Source organism: Crocuta crocuta, unplaced genomic scaffold (assembly GCF_008692635.1).
Source record: "Crocuta crocuta isolate KB4526 unplaced genomic scaffold, BGI_CrCroc_1.0 scaffold407, whole genome shotgun sequence".
NCBI lineage: Eukaryota > Metazoa > Chordata > Mammalia > Carnivora > Hyaenidae > Crocuta > Crocuta crocuta.
In genome coordinates this window covers 107775-124990 of record NW_027551557.1, presented here as the reverse complement: position 1 = coordinate 124990, position 17216 = coordinate 107775, and the positions used below count along the sequence as shown (strand labels likewise).

The 17216-nt window shown below is 42.2% G+C and overlaps 1 long non-coding RNA gene across 1 annotated transcript in view; it reads right to left on the bottom strand.

Moving 5' to 3' along the window:
- The window catches only part of LOC144219194 (uncharacterized), a 54445-nt gene extending 46858 nt beyond the window's left edge, over window positions 1-7587 (bottom strand). The window contains exons 1-2 of the long non-coding RNA XR_013331332.1: window positions 7439-7587; window positions 7276-7332 (exon numbers count right to left, since the gene is read on the bottom strand). This is a non-coding gene — a long non-coding RNA (uncharacterized LOC144219194). The remainder of the gene's footprint in view (window positions 1-7275; window positions 7333-7438) is intronic.
- Between the last annotated feature and the right edge of the window lie 9629 nt (window positions 7588-17216).

Genomic DNA, 17216 nt, shown 5'->3' with positions numbered 1-17216 from the left:
ATGCCTAAAACTGATTCTCTGATACTCTCCCCAAACCTGTTCTCTATGATCTCTTTTCATCTCAGCTAATGGCAATTCCATCTTTTCAATTGCTTGGGCCAAAACCCTTCTTGACTCTTCTCTTTTCCCCATACCCCATATCCATCTGAGGGCAAACCTTGTCAGTTCTACCTTCAAGATATAGCCCAAATTCAACCACTTTTAACCACCTTCACTGTTATCATCATCTCTTGCCTACATTACAGTAATATTTTTCTAACACAGCTCCCGGTTTCCAGTCTGCTCCCTGTATCAGTTATCCATTGTCATCATGAAGATGAATAAGAAACAGCTACAAAACCTTAGTGACACACAACAATGAGGCATCTGGAGTTAACCGGGAATCAGCTAGGTGACTCATATTCATGCCTGGGGGTTAGCTGGTTGGGCTGACTGCTATAACTTCATCCTCACTCTATCAGCCAAAGCAGGTAATAGGGTTAAGCCCAGAGTCAGAGTTAGAAGTCCTTTCCAAGTTCCATGGCTGAAATCGAATCAAGTGCCAGGGAAATGCCTGTCGCTTCCTGTTGGGAGGTGTGGCAACGTGACATGGCAAAGGGTGTGGATGAGAAAAGAAATGCAGAACTGGGGCCTTTAATACAATCAGCCTCCCACATCTGTCTTGTGAATATTCTAGTGACACATCACTTTTCTGCTTAAAACGCTCCCATAGTTATAAAAACTCTTAGAAAAAAAAATCAGAGGAAAAGCTTTATGACATTGGGTTTGGTAATGACGCCAAAAACTCAGGCAACAAAAGTAAAAATAGACAAATTGGACTCCACTAAAATTAAAACTTTCTGGGAATCAAAGGATAGGATCAACAAAGTGAAAAGGCAACCATCTATGGAATGGGAGAAAATATCTGCAAATCACGTATATCTGGCAAGGCGATCATGTTCTAGAATATATAAAGAACCCCTGCAACTTAACAATAAGAAAATAAATAACCCAACTCAAAAGTGAGCAAAGGACTTGAATAAATATTTCTCCAAAGAAAATATACAAATGGCAAACAAGAGCATGAAAAGACATCAGCAATCAAATCAAGCCACAATGAGATCCAAATCAAAGCACAATAAGATACCACCTTATACCCATTAGCATGGCTATCAAAACAAAACAAAACCCCAGAAAGTAGCAAGTGTTGGCAAGGATGTGGAGAAACTGGAACACTTATGCATTGTTAGTGGATATGTAAAGTAATACAAACTTAGAAATCAATATAGTGATTTCTAAAAAAACAAACAAACAAACAAAAAGATTAAACAGAATTACCATACGGTTTAGCAATTCTACTTCTGGGTATATAGCCAAAAAACTTGAAAGCAGGGTCATGAAAAGATATTTGTACATCCATGTTCACAGCAGCATCATTCACAATAGACAAAGGATGGAAGCAACCTAAATGTCCGTCAATGGATGAATAGATAAAACGTGGTGTACACGTACAATGGAATACTATTCTGTCTTCCAAAAGAAGGAAATTCTGGGGTGCCTGGGTGGCTCAGTCAGCTAAACTGACTCCAACTCTCGATCTTGGCTCAGGTCCTGGTCTCATGGTTTGTGAGTTCAAGACTCACATTCGGCTGCTTAGATTCTCTTGCCTTCTCTCTCTCTCTCTGTCCCTCCCCTGCTCATGTGCTCTGCTTTCTCTCTCTCTCTCTCTCTCAAAATAAATAAATAAACTTAAAAAAATAATAATGGAAATCTCACTATGTGCTACAAGGTAAACAAAACTTGAGGATATTAGGCTAAATGAAATAAGCCAGACACAAAAAGATAAATACTGTATGATTCCACTTCCATGAGGTACCTAGAGTAGTCAAAATTATAGAAACAGAAAGTAGAAGCATGGTTGCCAGAAGCTGGAGGGGAGGGCAAATGGGGACTATGGTTTCAATTTTGTAAGATCCGAGAGCTCTGGAAGTTGGTTGCTCAACAATGTGAACGTGCTTAACACTACTGAGTGGTACCCTTGAAAATAGTTACGAGGTAAATGCTATGTTATGTGCATTTTACCACAATTAAGAACAAACCCTCCTGTGCCTCTTCCTTACTTAGCCTCTTATACCATGTGTGCTGTCTCCTTCCCAATTTCTGTTCTCCCACATTTCTTCCTCACTGTTCCTGGGCTGTGGCAGTGACTCCAGAGACAGACACATGCCTGGAAGGCTCCTGCCTGGAATGCTCTTTCTCTAGATAGCTACATGGCTTACTCCTTCATCTACTTCAGGTCTTCTCAATCGTCACCTTCTCAGTGAGCCTTCCAGTAAACCTGGAACTCTTTATCTAAAATGTCAGCCCCTCCCTTCCCCTGCTTTGGGTGTTCCCACTCACCTCTATCTCCATCTAACATTCCATACATTTTACTTACTGTCTCCTCTTATTTTCTGTTTTCTCCAGTAGCCTTCAAGTTGGGCAGGGATTCCCTGCAGGCAGGGGTTATTGTCTGTTTTGTTTCGTTTTGTTTTGTTTTTACTGCTGAATTCCAAGAGTTTAAAGTGTTGAGTCATGCATAGTAGGAACATCAAGGTTCTCCAGAGAAACAAAATATGTAGAATCTGTATATCCGCACCTATATCCGTATCTATACCGTACCTATACCATCATTTGTATCTATATGTATCTTAGTCCTTGGGGTTGCTGCTATAACAAACTACTTAGACCAGTGTCTTATAAACAACCGAAATTCATTTCTCACAGTTCTAGAGGCTGAGAAGTCCAAGATCAAGTTGCCGGCAGCTTTGGTGTCTGGAAAGAACCCACATCCTGGTTCATAGGCAGCTGTCTTCTCATTGTGTCCCAACATGGCAGCGAGGGCATGGGGAGCTTCCTGTACTCTCTTTTATAAGGACACTAACCCTATCATGAAGGTTCTACCCTCGACCTAATTACTCCCCAAAGACCCCACATCCTAAAACCACCATTTGGAGGNGGAAATACAAACATTCAGTCCATAACATATGTGAAGAGATTTATTGTAAGAAACTGGCTCATGTGATTATGGAGGCTGAAAAATCCCAAGACCTGCAGGTGGCCAGCCAGAGACAGGAAAGCCAATGGTAGTTCCAGTGTGAGACCAAAGGCCTGAAAACCAGGAGATCCAATCATGTAAGTTCCGGTCCAAGTATGAGTTCAAAAACAGGAGAAGACCAGTGTTCCTGCTCAAATACAATTAGGCAGAGAGAGAGAGCAAATTTTCTCTTATTCACCCTTTTTTTCTTTTTTTTTTTAATGTTTTTATTTATTTATAGAAGAGAGAAAGAGAGAGACAGCATGAGCAGGGGAGGGTCAGAGAGAGAGGGAGTCACAGACTGAAACAGGCTCCAGGCTCTGAGCTGGCAGTCAGCACAGAACCCGACGCGGGGCTCGAACCCACGAACCGCGAGATCATGACCTAAGTGAAAGTCGGACGCTTAACCGACTAAGCCACCCAGGCGCCCCTATTCACCCTTTTTTTCTATTCAGGTCTTCCTTTGACTGGATGAGGCCCATCCTAATGAAGACTTTACTCAGTCCCCCAATACAGATATTAATCTCATCCTAAAACATCCTCACAGACACACTCAGAATAATGTGTAACTAAATGTGGAGGCATCCAGTTAATGAGGAAGTGTAAGGAAAGCTGAGGGCAGAGCATAAGCTAACAACCCTTTCTCCCTCCTTCACCCTGTGGGATATGTGTGATATTCCTCAGGCACTCCTCGCTGCCCAAGAACAAAGGAAAGGACAGTAGATGAATGGTTAAACTGATAGAGTCTCCATCAGTTTACAAATATTTTAGTAAATTACAAGAAAAAGGCAATTTTATCAATAGCCTAATCTCCAGGAACTCCCTACTGTTTTAATGATAATGCTTTGTTAGAGGGGACAACAACCTTAGCTTGACAATAGCTAGGCCCCTAGTAATCTATGAGTTTTCTTTAGCAGATGGAAATCCCTTTAAGAAACTTCCTCTTGACTTTACTTCCCCCAAACTCCATAGAATATGACCAGTCATTCTTTACAACTACAGTGCAGCTCTTCTTGCCCATGGGTCCTGCCCCTGTGCTTTAATAAAATCACCCTTTTTGCACCAAAGACATCTCAAGAATTCTTTCTTGACCGTTGGCTGTGGACCCCATCAGTCCAAAACCCCATCACTATGACTCAGTCAAACTGGCATAAAATGAACCATTACTATGCCCAAGAAATATTTGCTTATTAATGGCCTCCAGGAAGTCATTGAATTCCAAGGGCCCTATACTGGAATGACTATATGAGCAAATACCACTAAGATGTTAGGTGGTAGCACCTTAAACTGATATCCTTCTCAGAGGCATTGACATTGTAATATGGAGTTATTTCTATATTTAGAATGGAGATTATTTTTATATTTTATGTAACACATACCACTAGAATAGCTAAGATTACAAAGGCTGACAAAACCAATTGTTGGCAAGGATGTAAAGCAATTGGAACTTTCATACAATGCTGGTTGGAATGCAAAAATGGCACAACCACTTTAGAAAATAATTGGGCAGCTTTTTATACAGTTAAATGAAAACTTGCCATGGTGAAACATACCTACCTTATGATTTATATTCCCATGCCTAAATAACAACTCAAGAGAAATAAAGACATGGGTTTACACAAAAACCTGTGTGAGAATGTTTAAAGCAGCACAATTCATAAGAACTAAAAATTAGAAACAACCCAAATATCAACCAATTAGCGAATGGATAGTATGGTTTATTCTTCTTATGGACCAGTATTTAGCACTAGAAAGGAATGAACTGCCAATACAACACGGATAAATCTCAAAAGCATTATACTACGTGAATAAACCCAGACAGAAAAGAGTACACACACTATGAATCCATTTATTAGAAATTCTAGAAAAGGCAAAACTGTATAGATAGAAAACCAATCAGTGGTCAGTGAAGGCCTGGGGTCAGGGAAGGGGAAATATCAGAACATTTTGGGGTAGTGGAAAAGTTCCATATCTTGACAGGAGACAGTTAAACTCTCTGTGAGAGAGTAGAGCTACATTTTACAAGGATGAGGGTGGAATCAGAATGGAGGTGTTAATTCTGAAAACTGATAGGAAAGGTTTACAGATCTGCAGAGATAGGACATCTGGATGAGATGGTTACAAGTTTGCAAAGGGTTTGGGACCCTAGGTGCTTCTCAGGAGTCTTGTCTACTCAGAGCCCCCACCTGAATGAAAGGAAAAGAGAGGGAATAAGTAGAACTCCACTTCTTCCCACAGATCAGATGACAAGATGTCTGTTCTGAGTAAATCCTGGGTGTTGTTACAATCCTAAAGGGAGTGGGGAGGGAACTGGTCACCAAAAGTCTAGGACTGGATTTCTTCATTGCTAAAGCCAATAGGGGTTGAGTCCAATTTAGTTTCATTAAGGAGTGCAGAGGAAGTTGACAGCTTTTGAGTTTGATTTTCATGGAACAAATTCATACAGATTCCTGGGAGCATAAAATCATATTAATAGAGGGCCATTAGGGAATATCTGAAGGAAAGGACTACTAAACGTGTCTTTAGCACTGAGAGAGACGGTGTACTTTGGTGGTCTGTCATGGGAAGTATACTTTGGTGGTCTGTCATGTAGGAAATGGAAAATCAGCTTGAGGATCATGATCAAATTTGCAAAGACGGTCATTTGCCAGGCAGTTTGTTTAGCAGGTTTCTCACAGCCCAAGTTCATCTATCTGCATGGAGGGGGACTTAGTTGGATTGGGCCGCCATAACAAAATACCGTAGGCTGGGTGGCTTAAACAACAGAAATGTCTTTTCTCAGGGTCCTCATGTCTGGAAGCCTGAGATCAGGATACCAACATGGTTATGTTCTGGTGAGAGCTCTCCTCCTGGCTTCAGGTGGCGGCCTTCTGTCGTGTCCTCCCAGAGCCTTTTCTCAGTGCTTGTGTATAGACAGAACAATCTCTCTTTCTTCCTCTTATTATAATCCTATTAGATCAGGACCAACTCTATTAGATCAGGACTTCAACCTTATGACCTTACTTAAACTTAATTACCTCCCAAAACCCTATCTCTAAATACAGTCATATTAGGAGTTGGGGCATCAATTTATGCATTTGCAAGGGACACAGCTGACTCACAGCAAAGAATACACAGTCCGCCCTCACCTCAACATGGAACTTTCAATGTAACCACCATAGAATCTGTAAAGCATGGAGCAATAGCAACTGGTAAGGAGGGTGAAATCTACAGCTCAGAAAGAGTAGGGCTAGAGTAGTACTCAAAAAAGACTTTCTAAAGTTGGTACTCTCTTGGGACCATCAAGCCTAACTGCAGATTTTCTAAACCCTGAATCCAATCTGGTACTTCCTTGTTCAATGGCTTCCAATTGCTCTTAAGAAAATGTCCAGAGGGGTGCCTGGGTGGCTCAGTCAGTTGAGCATCCAACTTTTGATTTCAGCTCAGGTCACGATCTCAGAGGTATGAGGTTGAGCCCCCCATCAGGCTCTGCACTGAGAGTGGAGCCTGCTTAATATTCTCTCTCCCTCTCCTTCTGCCTATCCCTGCTCATACACTCTCTCTCTAAAATAAAAGAGAAAGAAAGAAAGAAAGAAAGAAAGAAAGAAAGAAAGAAAGAAAGAAAGAAAGAGAGAAAGGAAGAAAGAAAGAAAGGAAGAAATGAAAGAAAGAAAGAAAGAAAGGAAGAAAGAAAGAAAGAAAGAAAGAAAGAAAAAGAAAGAAAGCAGATCCCAATTTTACTTCTAAGCCTCTTCTCTTGCCAACCTCTGATGCAATCCTACTGAATTTCTTTCAGGAGATGCTTTTTCACCTTCAAGCCTATGTCCATGCAGTTTCTTCCACCTGGAAGATTTACCCAGCTCATACCTCATTCTCACGCCCTTACCTTCAGTTTATGCCTTCTAGTTCCTCCCATCCTGAGCTCTCAGTTTAGAAGACACTTCTTCTAGGAAACTTCAAATTACCCCCACCAGAGCTGTATGTGGTTTTCATGTTTACTATATGCCATAGTAGAGAGAACAATACCATGAACTCCCTCTAACCCATCATTCAACTTCATTCAATGATGGAATAACATCAAGTATTGCATCGGTGTTCAAATTCCCTTAAATGTCTCATAAATAATTTAAATAAGTTTATTTGCTTGAATCAATATCTAGAGTTCACATTTTGCAAAATAATACTTGGATTTTTTCACTCAGTTAATATATATAAATATGTATCGAGCGCTCATCTCTTACCATATTTGTTGAATCACGGAGTATTGTCTGTGCTCGTACACACCCCAAGCCACACACCTAGGATGCAAACTCACGGTTCACATTTATATTTGCAGAGCTAACTGCAGCCACAAACCACCAGCCACAAACCACGACTGATGTCGTCCCCTCAAAACTAACTCACCCAGATATATTGACAGACAGCCCAGATATACCATCGGTATGATCATTGTCAGCACAAACTGGCTTCATTGTAGCGCTCTTCAAGAGCTGGAAAACAGATGGTGTGCTGTAAAGGAAAAGAAGGAGAAGGCTTTGTGCTGCTGCAGTCCGCAGCTTGAGGCTCAACTGGCATAGCCTTGAAGGGCGTCTCAGGCAGCTTATAATAAACCAGATGAAATGTGTGAGTACATCCTGTGAGACATACCGCACCAAAGGCTGGATCTAAGTTTAGGTGGATTCTAAGATCTTCCCCCTCCTAAGACTCCCTAAAAATGGCTTCTCTGTTACTTAGGAAATCTGTCTTGCTCCTGAGCACAAACACGCTTTGATTGGATTCCAACGGAAAAAGGCTTTACTGCCTGGAAGTAAAAATAGGGCTCTGAGTGAGGGTGAGGAACATGGATGGGTAATGTGCAATCTGGAATGACTTTCCCTGCCTTTCAGAATATGCGTTATGCTCTTCTACCTCCATTTCTGTGTTTCGTGCTGAAAATAGAGAGGACGGGGCTTCACCATTGCAACTGGTGAGTGTTGGGAAGAGGGAGACACAAGCAGTGTTCCCGGCACTGCTTTGTAACACAGAACGTGTCAGAGAGAGAGACGCTGGAAAACAGAGAGGAAATAGGGGAGGATTTATATTTCCATGCTGGCAGTGGATCACATTCACTCTTATTCAGGAAGCCGCTTCAGTGCCTGTTGCCATGGGAACCAGACAAGATTAAGTAGTTTATTGGATGCAGCCTCCATGGACCAACAACATCCTAAAGCTTGGTCAGGTTTCATCCTCCGTCAGGTGTTGTCAAGCTACCAGGGAGTTTTCTTCCCATTAGGTGTGTTTTTAATTTTGCCACTGGCGAACATCTCCAACATTTGAAATAAAACGGCCATGTGCCCTGAACCAGGTAACATTTTTGTCTATGTGGTCAGGGATGAAACCATTTGGCAAATTTGCCTGAAGAAGGCTGTGATGGTAAATTTTGGCTGCATTCTGCATCATGATGTAAAAAAACAACTCTGTGAGATCACCAAAGCCATCCCTGATTCGCAGTCTTCTCTTTCCTGACCGTGCTGGTTCAGAAAAACATTCATCACTGTAGTGACTTCTTTGTAACCTTTCCAAATTCTTCACATTCCTCATTTGTTCAAACCCCACGGTTCTCTGGTGCGAATCTGGCCGGTCATCTAGCCTCCTTACCCACCCAGTGAGGTGTAGCACCACTGGTTTCCTCCTCACATCCTGCCCTCTTAGTTACTCACAAGACCCCCACGTGAATGGGCAGCTGACACTTAGATACTGTGTATCTGGGATTCTTTCCAAAAACACTCTGCAGCAATCTGTGTAGAAATCGGCACACGGTGGACAGGAAGCAACAAGGTGAGAGCTGGGGCAATGCCGTCTAAAAGGCCTGTGTGCAGATCTGAGCTTTGCTTCTAGAAGTTAGGTGACTTGCTTCCTTTCCCACACTGCTTCATGACTACTGGAATGCACTGCCCAGATTCCTCTTCAGGCCAGAAGGGCTTATTCTCCCAGGTGCTGGAAGTGTGGTCAGCTGACAGTCCAATCTCTCTCCAGGAACTGCCTTCTTCTGACAAGAACCGGCTCCCACAAGTCCCTGCTTCCTCCCTGGACATCCCACAAACAATATCTGGTTTCTATAACCAGGGGTGAAGGTGAGGGTGGTGTGAGGACCCCACCCCTATTCCCACTTACCTTATTCCAACTCAAGATACCTCTGAAGGGTCGGCCCAGCACCAGAGCTCCCTGTAGAGTTGGCCAAAGTCCTTGTTGAGATGTTGCAGTCTGGCTTCTCCTGCTCAACCCTGCTTCTTTCTCTTCCCTTCCAAGTCACTGCTCACAAGGATACCCCCCAATGTACGTGTACATCTCAGAATCTGCTTCTAGGATAAAAATCTGCAGCAACCCTAAACTTGCTTTGAGAAGTTCTCTCTCTTACTTTTGCAGTGCAGTTTTGGAGTAATTTCTTCTATACTCAGCCTTCTGCTCCTCCATCTCCAGGCCACATTGATGTCTGAATTAGGACAATGAAACAGTGAGAAGAGATCTGAGGAAGACTTCCAAAAATGACCCTTTCCTAATTTTCTGGAAGATCTGCCAGAAAAGATCTTCTATGTCAATAGCTGTGGACATGGAAGTATGCTCCTTTGAGTTGTTGACAGGCATCTAACAATAATGAGGGATGCCTGGGTGGCTCAGTCAGTTAAGCGTCCATCTTCAGTTCAGGTCACTATCTCGTGGTTCATGGGTTTGAGCCCCACATAGGGCTCTGTGCTTACAGCTCAGAGCCTGGATCCTGCTGCAGATTCTGTGTCACTGCCCCTCTCTCGCTCGTGCTCTTTCTTTCTCTCTCTCTCAAAAATAAACCTTTAAATAAGTAAGTAAGTAAATAAATAAATAAAACAAAATAAAGTGAAGATGATGAGAGATACTTGCCGAGATTACAGCCAGCATGGGAAAGTGGAAGCAAGAAATAATCACAAGATTAAAACCACTGGCTCAACCCACATCTACACCAGTCACCAGAGCATTTCTCAACCTACAAACCAATTAATTCACTCTATTGACTGAGTCAATTTCAAGTTCCCCAACTATAAAATGGCATCAATGAGTGTAGAACCTTCTTCATGAGGATGTTTTGGAGAATAAGTTATCAATGTACCCAGCACATTGGAAGTGTCCCATTGATTTTAGTGATTCATATGGATTTCAAAACCCATCACTAATTTGCTTGATGGAAGCATGGGTTTTTCAAAGGTACAAAGGTCTTTACTGGACAATATTTGGGGGGCTTTCCTTCAACCTATAGTTAGGCTTAATGGGGAGCTAAGATTTTCAATTTTTACACTGTGGCATTTTTAAAAACTGAAATCTCATACATACATACATACCGTGAATACATATATTCATCATAATCCCCAGAATGTTCCATGCACTTGCTGTGTGCCGAGTACTATGCTTATCACTTCCCTTTTAGGTTATATGTGTGTACCTGTGCTATGTTTGAATTCACTGGCACCTCCCAACAACCCTGTGGCCTATACACTATTATTGTCATTTGTAGTTTTTTTGGGAAACTTCTCGAATATATTCCCATAGCACAGAGAACAGTGGAATTTGATGAGTATGACTCTTCATTCTGAATAATAGACACCATGAATGCAGTTTTGGGGGTCACAAGACTATAAAAAGCAGGAAATAGCATATATGTAGCAGAAATAACATAAAGTAATAGCTGAGTGTGTGTGTGCGTTTCTGAGCTTTAGCTGGGTCTCTGTGTGGCTGAGAACAGTTGTTGAGGAATGTAACCACTCAGTCACAGACCTCTTTCATATTCCAAACAGGCCTGTAAAAGCCATCTGAAAGGGGGAAGGGGAAAGGAAGGCAGATTAGGGAAAGGAAGGAATGCGGCCTTATATAGAAATGTGGAGTTTTATATTCCCCGGGGGGAGAGAACTATGCCAATTATGGGGTATGTAGGAAAATCTTTTATTTCCTCATTTGGGGTTTAGAGTAAAGATTTCCGTCTGTCCTTGGGAGACCGTGTGTGTGTTTGTGTGTGTACGAGGCTTTAGCATCCTGACGCGCAATGAGTGAATAAAGAGATTTCTCTGCAACTACCTGGTAGGGAGATTCGGAGTTCAGGGTTAGGACTTAGGGATCCACATCCTTATGGGACTCTTGGAAGGGATTTGGGACACCAATACCTTCAAGAACCATCCTGACACCCAGGTCCCCAAGGTGTTGACCCAGACCAAATACATCAGCCTTGGGGACATGAAACACCCAGAGAGGGACACTGATGAGGACCCATCAGGGGCAGGGCTGGGTTTGAATGAGCGAAAGAGCTATGTGTGGCAGTGAAAGGGAGTCTTTCACAGAAGGTAGAAGATGAGTTGGTGGGGTCAGATTTCAGAACTGAGGTGTGCCAACAAGAAGCCTCAGTGAATAACTGACCTGTTTGGAAAGTTTTCCCTTGAACTAGAGAAAAATTCTTGTCCAGCCTCATCTGAACTCAGACCTTTCCTGTCCTGTGCGATCTGAGTTTTCCTCAATAGTATGGTGAAATCTGACCTACCTACATACCTTGTGAGCTGTGACAATCGGGGCACCGGATCTGGGGAGACCTGCATAAGGGTGTGATGATCCAAAGCAGAGAAAGGAGGGGAGGGCCTCTTAAAACTGGGGGGCTAACGTGGTCCATGATGGATGTGGGGGACCTCTTGTGTCCTAAAAGAATGTGCTGGGGGCACTCGGGTGGCTCAGTCGGTTGAGTCCACTCTTGATTTCAGCTCAGGTCATGATCCTAGGGTCTTGATATTGAGGTCAGCTCAGAGCCTGCATGAGATTCTCTTTCTCTGCCCCCACTTCTTGTTCTCTCTCTCACAAAAAGGACTGTGCTGGCCCTTAAGGGTCCAGGAAACTGACCCTTGAGTTACAATAAGCTTGTCTCCTGAGTAGAGAGTAATCAAATCCATTCCAAACATTTCGCTACAAAATTGAAAATATTTGTTCAATATTTCCTGTGGTAGAAATGTGAGATTATGTGAGTGACTGATCAGAGAAATTGTGGGAACCGTGCATTTCTCAGAGAGACATTCAGCACCAGTGGACCTCAAGTTACTATGTGCAGAGGATTCTTTATGCAAGGACCCCAGGTCCATGAAACACAGGTACATTTGCTGGTAGATGGTGCTGCGTGGCACAACATCTGGGTAGCAAGAGAAGAGAGTGGTGTGTGATGGGAAGCCAGGAGCTCCAGCCTGAACCCGCCACCAGCCAGTGGGTAACCTCTGGCACATCCCCTTAGCTTCTTGGAGCCTCAGATTTCTCTTCTTTAAAATGAGAGGTTTGCAAATTTTGCAATTAGAGAGTCATTCTTTTGGCCTAAAGTGTTTCCTCCTCCTAAAACATACATACCCCTGAGAGTGTTGTCAAAAATCATAATTTGGTATTTATGCTATAGTGAATTTATTCAAGAATAGGCTTACAAAAAATTTTTTTTAATGTTTATTTTCGAGAGAGAGAGAGTGAGCAGGGTTGGGGCAGAGAGAGAGGGAGAGAGAGAATCTGAAGCAGGCTCAGTGCTATCAGTGTAAAGCCCAATATGGGGCTTGAACCCACAAACTGTGAGATAATGACCCGAGCCGAAGTCGGACACTCAACTGACTGAGCCACCCAGGCACTCAAGAAATAGGCTTTGATGGAGGAGAAGGGAGATGTGGAGGAGGTCACTGAGTTGAAGAAAGAGTACCAACAGGGGAGGCCGGACAGGCCAGCATACGGTTTTGATTGGACCTAATTAGCTAAGAGAAGAACAATGAAGAGTTTTGACAGTGTAGCCTTGTCAAAGTGAGAGGGAAGTAGAATGTAGACACATGGCACCACAGTTGAGTTTTATTAAATATTTGCTTTCTTGATAAACAGCTACTAGCTGTGCTGGTTAAAACCCTGGAGTGCAAAATCCCCATTCGTGGGTTTCTTCTGGGGCCGTGTTATGACCAACAGGTAGACTTCAGAGTAGGAGAATTAACTAATGCCTTTCTTTCAGATTTCCCCTCTAAAAGATATGTCTGGTGATCATTTTCCAATTAAATCATTTATTGAGAATGTAGGAAAGTTCTACTCTGTTTTATCGATGCCAAACTAAAAGATTACTCAATGATTTAAAAGAAAAAAAAAGGCAGCATCAGAGGAGGTGAGTCCTTAGGTTCCTTCCAGCTGTGAAATATTTGGGCTGCATCTAGAAAGTGGAGGTATTTGAAAGATGCCTAGGCCCACAGAACCCAATTAAAGAAGGTAATGCACCATGCTCAGGGCTGACCAATTTGGCTGACTCATTGGGAGCAGAAAATGTACATTGTCAGTATTTGCTGAGCAATAAAAGGAGAGCTGTAAAATAAATAAACAAAAATAAGTAAATAAGTAAAGAGCTGCTTCTTGTAGCTGGTGGCCTCTCCTAATTTCTTCCAGAAGCTCGGCAGACACCGAGTTAGAGATGAAACCGATGTCATTTTCTACCTACAAGTTAAGCTGCCGGGCTCAGTACAAATAACTTCCTTTAGAAACAGCCAAGGAAACAGTCTTAACAAATACAGCATGCATGGCTCGGTTAGGACAATCTCTTAATCCAATCATCTGATCCTTACAGTTCACCAAACAAAAATGCTTCTCTTGATATCATTTAAAAATTTTAATTGGGTCCTGAATAACATAAGGATTGAATAAGTGGTGGAAGAAAATATAAAAGTGGCATTTTGGGGGGCGCCTGGGTGACTGGACCATTTGTTAAGCGGCTGACTTGGGCTCCAGTCATGACCTCACAGTTAGTGAGTTTGAGCCCGAATAGGACTGTCTGCTGTCAGCAAGGGGCCCGCTTCAGATCTTCCTTCTGTCTCCCTCTCCCTCTGCCCCTCCCCCGCTTGCTCTTTCTCTCTCTCTCTCAAAAATAAACAAACATTTTAAAAAATCTTTTTAAAAAGTGGCATTTTTGTCACTAAAATAAGCTTTCTTCTTCTTGGAAACAATTGTGAACAACTGGGCACATTTCCTCCTCAGAGTTTCCTCAAGGACAAATGAGCCTAGGACCTTTGACCCTTGAGTATCTGTTGACTCACTCTCTATAGGTAAAAATCTTTTTAATTGTCTGAAGATTCACCAATACAAGCCTATTCTCTGCAAAATAGACTTCTTCCCAGATAATTTGGTCTATCCGTGCACTTTTTAATGATTTATTTTGAAGCACTTGAACCATTTTTGGTTTTTTGGGGGAGAGGGTTGGGGAGTATGATCTGAATTCACTTAGGCTTGACTTTCTGGATCCGTAACTTGACAAAAGGGATTAATGGCTTTTATGAATGCTGGAAAGTAGCAACTTCCGTGGGTTAAATTCCACTGATAACTTGCTGGCCATTTGTACCCAGCATTTAGTGATTTATTAACAAAACAGAAGAGGAGCTGTTGAAGGTGTTAGAACAGAATTCAAACCCCGAGTCAGATGTAGCCAAGTAAATGACAGCTCCCAGTTGCATAATTATTAGGAGACCTGTTGTCTGGCTCAGTGCGCCTAACGCAAAGTCTGGCTGTAGACACAAAAGTGAGACATAGTACTTTCAAGGGTCTATTTCCTTAATGTTAATAGTTTTTGTGAAGGTAAGAATTTCAAAGGGCCAGAAGCTCATCTGGAGTTTCATTCATGCACCCATCCACAAGAGTTTAAGGTGAGTTCAAACCTTTTTTTCTTACTCCATCTCCCAAGACCTCAGTCTTAGGGGAGGAAAAAAGAGAACAACAGTCAACTCCAATGAGAAACACAGGAAATGAGACTTGTGAGAAAATTCTTCCAGTCTCTGCATGTTAAGCTGAATGCAGCTGTGTGTCTTCGAGGGCCAAGACCGCAGCAAAACAGGAACTGCTTACTGAAACACTTTCCACAGAAAGGGTCTCAAGAATGTCCTTATTTTTGGTTTCAGATGCAGATTCACCTTATCAATGTTTAGATATGGATACAATTGGGTGTGGTTGGTCACATCCAGCAGGATCCCCAGAGAGAAGAGAAGTAATTCATTGTTTATGTTGCCTTTGGTTTGTTTCAAATCTAACAAGCTGCCTTAAAAGTTTCCCAGTGTCATTCATGGAAAAATTGGTCTGGCAGGATAGCCATGGGAATAACTGTGATGATGGGGGTGGGGAAAAGGAGCGAAGAAGAGAATATAGAGGAACAAAGAGGCTTACTTTAGATAGGATGGTCTGGGCGTAAACAATAATTAAGCTAAGATCCAAAGGAGGAAAATAAGAAGAATATGGGAAGAGCTTTCATAAGAAGGTATAGCATGGACAAAGGCCCTGAGGCTGGACAGGGCCAGTATAGTGAGCCTGAGAGGTAGTGGTGTGAAATGAGCTTGTGAAGGTGGATAGGTAGAGAGAATAGCAAGTTTATATTTAATTCTAACTGTGGTAGAAATCCATCGAAGATGTTAAATAGATCATGGCATGATCCGATTTTTAAAATCAACCTATCAGGGCACCTGGGTGGCTCAGTTGATTAAGCATCCAACTTCGGCTCAGGTCATGATCTCGCAGTCTGTGGGTTTGAGCCCTGCATCAGCCTCTGTGCTGACAGCTCAGAGCCTGGAACCTGCTTCAGATTTTGTGTTTCCCTCCCTCCACCCCCCCCCAACTCATGCTGTCTCTCTGTCTCTCAAAAATAAACAAACATTAAAAAATAATAAAATAAAACAAAACCAACCGATTTGATGTGTAGAGAATGGGTAGGATAGGGCAAGGAGATTGCGTGGTAGTGGAGGTGGACATGTTTGAAATGGGCTTTAGAGATATAATCAACAGCCATTCTGATGAATTGGATATAGAGAGTGAGAGAAAGGATGAATCAAGATATACTGAAGTTTCTCACCAGGAAGATTAAATAAGGAGTGGTACTATTTAGAAGATTAAATAAGGAGTGGTACTATTTACAAGACAAGTAAGGCCGTAGGGTGGGGCAACAGGTTTGGGAGATGAGAAACCAAGAGCAGACACATCGTGATATCTGTGAAATCCTCTAATGGGAATATCAAGAAAGAAGTTGGATACAGGAGTCTTGAGTTCCAGGAAGAGATCACGGCTGGAGGTATTAATGTTGGCCTTGTTGGTATCCACATGGTGTCAGAGCCATGGGACTGGATAAAGTCATGCAGAAAGACAAGAGAGAAAATTACCAAATTTAGAGGTTTGATGGTGGAAAAAGAACTTTCATAGATGGCAAACCAGGAGAAATTAGTATCCCAGGGACCAGGAGAAGAGTATTTCCAGAAACAGTGGGATAGTCAACTGGGTCAATGATGCTTAGAGATCAGTTAATACAAAAACAGAAAAATGTCCATCAGATTGAGCAACAAAGAGGTTGTTGTTAACCATGATGAAAGCAGGTTCAATGAAATGATGAGGGCAAAAGCCAGGCCAGAGGGAATGGGGGAGGGAAAGAAGTTGAGACAGCATGTGGAGGGCATTCTTCCAAGAAACCTGGCTCTGATGAAAGTAGTTAAAAAGATCTTTGCTTCCATTCATGTTATGCAAAAACAAAGCTCTAAGATTCTTTTCATATTAGTCTGGTTTTCCCTTCCTGTTTTGATTGCAAATCCCTCTTTGCTTCAATTTTCAATTAGCACTAACTGGAAAATCACCTCCTTTCATCGCAGCATGAAACCTGGACACTATTGTCCTGTGAAGTAACTACTAATTATGTTGGCAAAAGTAAACTTCCTAAAAGACTGTGCCCTTGCTGAATAAAGATATCATTTAGGCCGCCCTGGTTTCTTGTTAGAAGCTGAAAATATTTATCTTCATAAAACCAAATAGTTATTCAGGAGAAATAATCTCCTTTATAGTTCAGCCAAGAAATTGAAAATGACCTTTAAGGGCAGGGACAGCTTGTCTCCCATTGTTAATACGATAATAACTTTGGAAGAGGAGAAATTGGCCTGCTCCCTTCTGTTTCACTTCTTATCTTTGACAAGACGTGTCAGGGACTATCAGTCTATCAGACTCTCCATCCCATTTCCAGCTCCCACATGAAAACTATTGCTCGACTTTTCCTTAAAATGCCCCTGGCATCAATATTACATACATCCTTTGTGTCTTCTTTTCTTTTCCCAACTATCTTGTCCTTAGTTTAACTGAGCTCAGTTTCCAAGATGGCTCCCAATGATCCCTACCTCCTAGTATT